General features: G+C 44.6%; 1 long non-coding RNA gene across 1 annotated transcript in view; it reads left to right on the top strand.

Annotated features, from left to right (window-relative positions):
- Positions 1-9,297, top strand: part of LOC109309805 — a 17,568-nt gene extending 8,271 nt beyond the window's left edge. Inside the window, exons 2-3 of the long non-coding RNA XR_002101047.1 lie at positions 4,859-4,860; positions 9,194-9,297. This is a non-coding gene — a long non-coding RNA (uncharacterized LOC109309805). The remainder of the gene's footprint in view (positions 1-4,858; positions 4,861-9,193) is intronic.
- Positions 9,298-10,453: the final 1,156 nt, after the last annotated feature.

Raw genomic sequence — 10,453 nt, 5'->3', positions numbered from 1 at the left:
GGACCCAGGGGGAAGGGGGCTTGACATAGCCCCAGCCCTGCCCCATGCAGGGGGGAAAGAACATGGACAAGCTTGGATCCAGCCACAGGGGGGAGGGGGCATGTCCCAGCCCAAACCTGGCCCAGCCCCAACACAGGCGTAGGGCTTGGGATTTGGGAATTTGGCAGTGAGGAAAGGTGACAATTTTAATTGTCATCACTTCCCTGCAACCAAATTTCCTGACCCATGGGGAGCCCTGCAAACTGGATACCATGGCTCCGTGGGCAGCATTTAGCTCTTGGACTTGAGGTTGAGCACCTCTGACCTGCCTGATTCCATCGAAGCTCTTTACATCCACAGGTGTTAATAACCCTTTTTTCTTTGTAATGTTCTTGGTATTCCGCTAATCAAGCTATCCTTTAGTTCTGCAATTCTGTTCTTTGTTAGCTGGTCTAGGTAATTAAGCTCTTATTTCAAAGCCCTGAAGACTGTTTTTAACTCATTCTAATGAAATTATGTTTGTTTTTGCTTCAGTCTTAATCTAATATAGTCCTAGTGCCCTAGCATATTAGTAGAGCTTCTAGTTTATTTTTAACTGGAGAAAAATATGTGTTGTTTTATATGTGATGATGCACCTCACCATCTGTACCCCAATTTTCAAAGATCTTCCCATGGACCGCTTCTAGTACTTAGATGGATTTTAAGGATCAGTGCAGGTTTTAGTTATACCTATTTTGTGAACTATATTCCTGTTTAGCCAACATGAGATTTTTTTTCCAATTCCATGGCAAAAGTAGCTCAGTTTCAATATCTTCATAGGTTCTACTCTTGAAACGCATGCCAACCAAGCAAGAGGTTTCCCTCCACAAGAAAAGAGCCTTAATTTGTGATAATGGGTAGTATTGTTCTGACATTTTTCCAACAAGAAATCCAATCTGATTATTCAGGTTATAAAACAAGAAATGCAGAGCTGAGTTTGAAGTACAAAAACTAGGGACACTTTCAAAGATAAAATACATATAAAACTTTTAAAAATTTGGTTTAACCACTTCATTTTATCATACACTCCTATAATACTTGTCTTTAAAAATGTATCCATATACCTTAAACAAACAAACAAACAAAAATACATGGACTTCCTATGCAGCATATGCTTCCGGAGAATGGCTACTAATCTTCAAATATTTAACCTTATTGCAGAAGTTCTAGGGATACTTTAGGGTATTGTGAACATTGTCTATTTATTGGACACTTATGAGGTCAATATTCATTACAGGTACACTGAAGAATTTTATATTCTACCAATATAGAATTACAAACAGTAAGCTAAAGAACCATGAAATTGTATTATCTTTTTGGACCCTCATTTAGGTAAAAATAAAACCCGTATTCAGAACAGTATTTAAACATGTTCTGAAGTCCTATACAACATGGGCCTATACACCCATGTTGCATTGCACTAAGCAGGCACCCCCTCTCTCTCCCTCCTCCCCCAACCACCACTACATGGCATCATGTGGCAGGTGTCCCTGAAATACACAGTGATAGTGACTCTAGTGATCCACATGGCCTGCCATGCTGCACAGAGTGCCTAGGTACCCCAAACCTTCCTCAACTTCTTCATGCTGAGGGGCAAGGAGAGGCAGCAGCAGCAGCTGGAGTTGTGGAGGGACCAGCTCCCAGACCAGAAGCCTGTGGGCTGCAGCTTAACCCCTTGAGGGCCACATGTGGCTGGTGGGCTGTCAAGTGGGCAACCCTGCTATAAAAAGCAAGTATGTGGCTCAGGTTCCATCACTATTGTTCAAAATTGGATCCATCGCAAGTAATTCCTATTAATTCATCACTGTAGGGGTAGTTGTTCTTGCAACTGTCAATGTTTTATAGTTCACAAGAGCATTTTATAATACCCACTAGAAGCAACAAGAGCCCTTACAAATGTATAAAACAGTGGAAGCACCTAATATAGGACAGATGAGAAGTAGTGAACTCCATTTCCTTAAGCAAAAGCAGTTAACTAATTTTAATACTATGGCAGTCTCTTTCAACTGTTGAGAAAATCTGAGATTGTGCCATTAAATGATTGTGAGAAATAGAAATGTGTTGTAAACTGTCTCCCATATAGTTCCACTTTTCCTCCTCAACTTCCCTATTTATAATTAACACCTCCCTTTATCTTGTTCTTTTTGAATATCTTTGTTCTTTTTACAGTAAATTATTTAATACCACCTCTTCTTCTCGTTTAAGTTCTCTTTATCTTGTGATCTGATCTCCTTTATACTGAAATTTCTGCTGTCTAAATGCATAATCAGATGACATCTACTATGGTAGAAATTTAAAAATCCCAGCACATTCACTAAAATAATCTAACTGGGAAGTTATTAGACAGCAAGGTATGTCATGCAGATGAGAGGCTGAATCCACAAGAGGAAGAGAAATTAAAAGGTTGAACGTGCTACAGAGGGAGCCAGCTTCTAGACTTCACTTAAGAAACTTCCATACTGGAAATTCACAATATTAAATCCAGAGAGGGGCATTTCCTTGCTTGCTTGCTCAAAATATGCAGAATAGTTACTGTTGCCCCAAACCTCTTCACCCACCATGGATAGTCCTATTGATTTTGATAGAACTCATTGTGTGAATAAGAGGTGGAACGTGGTGCCATGTAGCTCCCCATATCATGAAATTATTGTATCAGACAAAAGTGTGGGCATTATGGAGGCAGGAAAAGCAGACAGACACATGAGATGAATTGTATTCTGCTCTAGAAAGAAACAGAACAAACTTGAAGATGAATAATGTGAAATATTAAGAGATCCTAAACAATTTTTGTGTGCTGTGTCTAAGCCATAACCCCAGTATCGCAAAATGTATCTGTAACACTATAACAGAGTCTATACTTGAAAATACACTTGCTCTAATTTTAAGTAGCTAATACAGTGGTTCTTAAACTGTGGGTCATGACCCCAAATGGGGTCACAACAACCAGCAGATGGAGTCACAATGAACAGGGATCTAGATTTTCTGTTTGCTGAGGAAAAACATGGATCTTCTTTAATGGAGAAAAATGTGGATTTCTCCTTTAAAGTAGAAAAGTAAGACTGTGGGGGAGAGGCAGGAGGCCTAGGCAAAGCCTTGGGGAGATGTGGGGGAGGGCACAGGTGATGCAGTGCAGGGTCGGGGAAGCACAGATGTTGCAGGGAAAGCACAGATGATGCAGGGAAAGGGGTTGGTGGGGCAAGATGATGCGGTGGGGAGATATGTTCCCCCTGAGATTTTTGCACCTACAGTGGGGCACAGGACTTCAGCCGACCCAAACCAGCTGTGGGCAGGAGCCACCTCCATGGTCTAGTGGGTGGGACCTGGCACAGGAGGGAGTGCTACGCTGCCAAGGTGAGGTGCAGCAGCAGTGGCAGCACGAAGTTGTGCCGCCACTGCTGCTGGGCAGGCAGGGGGAACATCAGCTTGGTGGCCATGCTGGCACAGTGCTCCCTCCCACTCTGGGTCCCATCTACTGGACCATGGAGCCCCCACAGGGAGTGCAACAGGGCAGGGAGCCCTGAACCTGCAGCAGGCAGCCCTGAATCTGTAGCAGGCAGCCCATGTCCTCCCCCACCATGGGCTCCGCTCCAGCCACGCCACCCACAGGGGAGAGGATGGAGGGGAGGCTCTGTGCTGCACTCCAGCTGCATCAGCTGCCACCTCCTGTGGGTGGTGGCTGGAGCTTGGGTGCTGCTGGGGAGGCAGAGGGCTGTGGGCCCTGGCCTTTGGGCACCTGGGGGGTGGGGACTGTGAGTTGGGAATGAGGGGCACCAGCAGGGCCACGGGGCTGTGGGTGAGGAGTGATAGACACCCAGGAGAGTGGGGGGCTGCAGGTAGGGAGTGAGGGGCCATGCTGAAGAAATTGGGTCACAAATGGGGTCATGCTGAGGAAAGGTCTGGGAAGCACTGAGCTAATGGCTACTGAGATGGGAAATCTGAGGAAAAGCCAGATGCAGTAGTACCTGGGTGTGAGTGACTGGGCCTTTGTCACCCCTTTTTGAGTGATTTATTGATGAATAATGTCCCATAAATATGATGGGATATTATAATGTTAGAACTGCTGTTTTGCAAAAGATACAAACCCACAACCCTGGGAAAGGTCTTTGGATAAGATTCACCTGGATTTATAATAGCAAGGATCAAAGATTAAAATTGCTTTTATTTTACTTAAAAGACTCACATCCCCTTAAATGGTAGAAAGCTTTTTAAAGATTTAAAAAAAAAACAGTGAAAAAAACTTTTGGGGATGAATTATAGATACACAATCCTAAAGCACCTTCCTGTACAAACCTCTTACTGTGTAGAGTGAAATGCTGCATAGATTCTTATGATCCCTAACTCCGTATAAAATCAGTAGCAGATACAGACCTAAAGTAATGATGTAATACAGCAGCTGGTAAGATTTAGTTCCAAAATTCACATAATCGTAGAACACCTTTCTAGGCCAAGCAGTCTGATGCAAGGCTCTCTTGTACAGAGAAGATGTCTGTTGTTTTATTTGCATAGATAAAAAGCTGATGTCCTTGTGAACTTTCTGCTGATTGCTACCACTTACTGGAACAGCTTTTTTCTTGTAAGATTGGACAAGTGATACTGTAAAAGATGATATGTCTAGGGTATGGTAACATTTACTTACATAAAGCAAGATAAATGACTGAGATCCACTTTTTAGATTTTTTGCCTTAATCACTGTGCATCCAGTACCGCACTATCTAGTTAATTCTTTTCTTGAAAGGGAGTGGGAAATAACCTCTGTGTCTATGTGAGTCTCTACTCTACAGAGCTGAGCACTGAATTCAGGATTCCAGTTTCATCACTCTTCCTAGTGCTAACTGATGAGCGGTTAAATTGCAGCCCACAGCTCTGGAACCCAGGGAGTGAATGCTGCTGCTGCTCACTCCTGTACTTACTTCCCTGCCCTGCACCAAGTGTGGGGTCTTCAGTTCCTCAGTGGCAGAGGAAATGGGGAGTGGGGTGGGAGGAGGTGGCTGGTGGGAAGCATTCTTTCCCCATAATTCTGGAGCTGTATCAGATTATTATTTTCTACAGATAGATACACAGCATGGATTGTGCTCAGTTACTGAGTAGCTGGTCCTCACCGCCCCCCCCCCCAATTTAGTCAAGTTAAAAAAGGGATTGGACAAATTCTTGGAGGAAAGGTGTAGCGGTAGCTATTGAAAATGGAAGTTAGGTGTACAACCTCTGAATCACAACTTCCTGGATCTTCAATGCTTCAGGTTGCAAGTAGGAGAGGAACGGGGGGACAAAACTGGTTATACCCTGTTCACTCTCCCTTTCAGCATCTATTCTTCACCACTGTGAGACACAGGATATTGGGCAATTTGGATTCATGGTCTCACCTAGTAAATGGGAGTTCTTATGTTTTTATCTATACTTATGTTGCCTGGTACATATATAGCAACTACTGAAGCCCTGTTCTGAAGAAAGAATTAGTTATTTCCTCATGGATGTTTCTGTGATGCTCATCACTCTGGTGCCCCCAATTTTTCACGTTAGTTAATTTCCTCAGCTACTGTGGAATGAATGGGCAATCCCCATTTTACAAATGGGGAATTCAATCCAGGAAAGATTGAAGTCGAGAGTATTCACTAATCTTGGGTACCCAGGCTGAGATGCCTATGATCTGAATTTTTTTTTCAGAGTACTTTGCATTATACGGTACTTTATATGATCAAAGCATAGGTTCCACTGAACTCAACTGCAGCTATGTGCACTTAGTTATGCAAATCAGAGCCCATGGTCTAAATCCGGTGTGCCACAAATTAGCTCCCTTAGTACCACTTCAATCCCATTTCAGTTGAATCTGCTGCTCTGCTTTCTGTTCCCCACTCTATGCTCCCTACTCAATCTACCACTGTTTTCTGTTTTCTGCCCTACCCACTGATGTGCTGCCTGTCCCCTCTCTGATCTGCTACATGTCACACACACAGGCAGCCTGTGCCACTTATGGCATACATGCTGCAGGTTGGCCATCTAAGTCAAGCACCAAGAAAATGGGGAACACAAAATTAGTGGCCACCTGTGAAGTTTTCATCAAAGCGATTTTCCTAGCCTACTGAGGCTGCTTTCTGACCTGTGGCAGAGAGAGAATTTAGGCTTATAAGCAAGCATTCTGCTGTCTTAATCATGTGAGCATACTTTCTCTTCAGCAATCCCCTACCTTTTTCCTTACATAGCTTCAAGCTTCTGCAGTGCATGTGGGGCCAGATCCTACACAGTCAATAATCTCCTTCACTAGAAATTCTGGCATTTTCTAAGTCGTGAGGGCTGGTCTTTTCAATTTTTAATACTTTCATAATTCTCTTTAACATAGAAGAAATAATACAAGTATTTATCCTCAGGAAGTGACCCGAAGTTGAACAGCTTTCAATTCTGGTGGTGTATACTAAGGCCCCACGTTCTTTGTGTGTAGTAGCATGGGGCTATCAATGTTTGTATGGCGTTCTGAAATCCACATGTGAAGAGTATATGGAAGTTCTGTTATCTTGCAAAAACTCATTTCAAGACACAATATGAGTTAAGGCCATTTTATTTCTGAATGAGAATATCTACATTGGTTATGTGTACACAGTGCAGTGTTCTCAAGCAGCTAGCTTAGCTACAGGAAGCAGTACAGCTATATGAGCATGGTGCTTCGTATAGGCTAGTTACCCCTGTTGAGAACCAGGGTGTACCAAACGGGGAGGAAGCACTGTCCTAAGAGCTAGCTATGCCCTATCATCTAGAGCTGGCTCCACAGTCTCTGGGGAAAACTGCATGATGCCAAGTAGATGTTCCCAAGAGAGGTTTGAAGTATTCTAACTTATGCGCATTAATTTAACAACTGTAGTTGATGCATCTTAACTTTCCTGAGTGGCCTGATGCAGACAAAAACCAACTGGGAATAACTGCATATTCCTGCTTGTCTTGAGAAATCAGCTGGTCTGCATTTCTCAAAATCAAGCAATCACAAGTTGTTGCAGGCACACATATACACATTCCATAAAAATGTTGCAAGCTCAAGCTTGACACTCATGTATCTGAGACCAGAAGAAGGTTCCTTTCTAGTTTTGAAAAACTATAAGAAAATATTTTTAACTCCACAAATTCTAGGTCTCTTCATGGGACAGGGGAAAATCCAGCCCTACAATTTAGTAAATTCAGTTACAATATGTACTGTATCATAGGATAGCAGCACCGTACTGAGACTCCTGGCAGCCCTGGGTGAACTTTTAGTATTGGGCCCCCCTTTGCCAGAGATAACGATAATAATAATAATAATAATAATAAAAAAAATTACAATTTTGGGGGCGCCTCTCTGTCCACACCCTGGGCAGCTGCCCAGTTTGCCCATGCCTGTGTCCGGCCCTGGATATATGATAATACATACTCAGGCTGCTGAGATGGGAACTGAGTTCTGAGCTGTAGACAGTAACCATTTATTTACTTGATAATGGACAGCAGAAAATAAATGGCGCGGCTATTGTTTGACACTCCATAGACTGTAAAATAAAAATTTGCCTTATCATTTAAAAATCAGATATCCCAACAGTTGTATGCTGAACAAGATACCTGTGGTAGGACTGATGCAAGCAGCTGTGATGATAAAATGTTTCATACTCTATCGTTTTCTTGTTAATGTGATTTAGAGTAAGGGGGTCATGGCCAGTCAGAAACTGGACTAATGAATCCATCAGGGAAGCTGATACAAGAGAGGAATAGAAAATCGAAAGTGCAGGTCGAGCAACAGATTCAGATTTTTATGATACTCTGTTTCAATGGAGATTTATTTAACATTGAAATAAGCCCACTGACTTTCAGCTAAAGAACAGAGGAGAATCGTATATATTTTCCTAAGACTGGAAGTAAGCTAATTCCGAAAGCATTCATATATAATGAAATAGAATAAATCACAAGAGATTAAGTTGTCTTTAGCTTATAAGAAGTATTCTTTTTCCTTAGGCAGGGCATTTGTCTAGAATCAGTAGAGATATGAGCTACTTTCTATGGGGATACAATGGCAGTTAATGTTTGTGGATAAACATGAAAGTGGCTATAATGAATTTGTTATTCCGCATTTGAACTTATCATATAAATGGTTAATTATAATACTCCTTCCTGTTCTCTACAGTTCACCTAGATGATCATAAGGATTATTACTGGCTTGTGAGTGAGTCTGGGCAGTAGGCAGGGAAACAGTGTTTGGGGAGGGAGGGCTGGAGTTACCTGTATTGGGGTGTTTTTTGGGGAAATTCGGTCTGTGGAGTGTTTGTTTACTGTAAGCCACTCTGAGACTTTTGGATAGGGCGAGATCTAATAAATAATAATTAATACTCATATAAATAATAAGAGTATTTCTCAGAGTAGGTGTGCCCAGCCTGCAATGCAATGGTTACACCCAGTAATCTCTGAACAGTGTTCAACTTTTTTCTTGTGAAGACATTCTGCCAAAGGAAGTATTTTCTACACATTAAAAGCTCTCCTTTTTCCACCAGCTCCCCTGATCATGGAATAACCTGTGTTATGGCACCATGGTCAAAACTATGCTGGTTTAGGAGTACAAAAAAAGGGAAAAAAGTCTTATTTCTCTTCTTACGACTGTACTTTCCAGACTACTCCAAATCCAGTGGTTCTCATCCTTTTTAGACTCAAGGCATACCTTGCTAGACTCAAGGCACTTCTGAGAAAATGCCAGCTCTTAGTTTTTTTGGCTACAGAAAAATACTAGAGCAATTCTTCTGTGACAAAGAAATCAGGAAGTCCATGACAGGATGGGATGCTTTCGACCCTGTGGATTTCTAGTTGGGATCTCTGGGTTTTGGGGCAGAAGGGGGGGGGAGGCAGAAGGGGGAGAAGCAGTGATTTGATTCCTGCTTCATCCAAGCTTTAAAACCACCTGCCTGGGAGGCAAGTTTCCTTGGGTAGATGTGATTATCTTTTACTAGACCAACTAAAGAGCTAGAAAAATTGCAAGCTTTCGGGCACAAACACCCTTCTCCAGGCATGGGGAGAACCTGGGAGGGGCCTTTCTATTCAGGCAGCAAGTCAACTGACTCCACGACTCGATGGGCACTTATACATGTAAATTTGCCTGATGTGCTGGAAATCCAGCGAGTCGGAGCAGATTCGATTGAGTCAGCAGAGCATGTGAACTGACGTGCCCGGCGCTGCATAGCAAACATCTGTATAAATAGTGAAATGTGCGTCAGCGCTGAGAAAACGGTGATGGCACGCTTTTTAACTAAAACACCTTCAACGGGGATTAGTTCAAATGCGCGCTGCCACCGTTTTCTCAGCACTGATGCACATTCTGCAGTTTATACAAATGCATGTAATGCAGCACCAGGTGCTTTTAAAAGTGCCCAGCATGTGGCTGTACCCATGATTGTCTCCCTGATTCCTGGTAATCTCTCTCCACTCCGGGGTGTTAACCCCCCTCTCTCCTTTTTAATGATCTTGACAGTCCACTGGTCCAGCTTTCTGTTCCTCTGTGGTTTGGCTGCCTGCTGCTAGTCATTCCTGGTAACCTCTTGTGCGTCTCAGCCCTGCAAACTGGTTGGCTTTGTTTAGCTGGGGCGCAAACCTTAATTCAGGTGTGGTGCTATTAACTCAGGACTGGCAGGGAAACATTGGAGACACTGTCAAGATGCTCGGGGAGGCTAGATTTTGTGCTGGACAGCTGAGTATAAGACCTCCTTTGAACTACAACAACCGTGGGACGGACGCCACTGTCTTCCACTCGTTTGGCCTCCTGCGTGGCGGGCTTTAAACTTTCCATATAATGCAGCAAGTGAGCGCCACATCGCACTAGACGTGGATTTGTCTCTACTTTGACCTTAGCCGGAGTCCCACAGCCCCACCTCCCGCCCCTGGTGCATCAGCAAAGCACCGGGGCGGAGGAGGAGGAGAGCAGAGGAGAGGAGCAGCGTGACGCGCCCCGGCATAACACGCGCCCTCCTGGGCGCCGGTTGACCGAGCTAGAACTCACCCCAACTGCCGAGCTGGCCCCGCCCCCTCTCTCCTCCCCTGCCTATCGGGAGGCCCCGCGCACTCCAGCCTCCGGACTTGGAAGGCCGTAATCATGCCCCACCCCCAGCCGCGTCAGCGCTAGGCGTCCCGTAATGTATCAACAAAACGCGCAACCATCCTCCCCCCCCCTTCGCCTCCCGACCCCATCACCGCCTTCTCTTCTACCCTCCCACCCTCCCCAGCACCCGGGAGGTGGGGGAGGGGTGGGTGCTGCTGCTGCTGCCCTGCTGCACTCCACTCCAGCCCCGGCCTACCAGGGGAAGGCTGCTGCCCGAGTCCCACCCGCCCCGAGAAAGAGCGAGGCGGCTGGGGTAAGAGTCACCGGGGAGGGGGAGAAGAAGCCTCTCAGTGGTGGTGAGGGCGGGGGAAGGGGAGGAAGGAGGGGGGTGTCCGTGCCGGGAGTGGC

The sequence above is a fragment of the Crocodylus porosus genome, unplaced genomic scaffold, assembly GCF_001723895.1.
Source record: "Crocodylus porosus isolate Cpor-Errol unplaced genomic scaffold, CroPor_comp1, whole genome shotgun sequence".
Lineage (NCBI taxonomy): Eukaryota > Metazoa > Chordata > Crocodylia > Crocodylidae > Crocodylus > Crocodylus porosus.
Note: the sequence above shows the minus strand (reverse complement) of the source record. Positions and strands in the feature narration are given on the sequence as shown.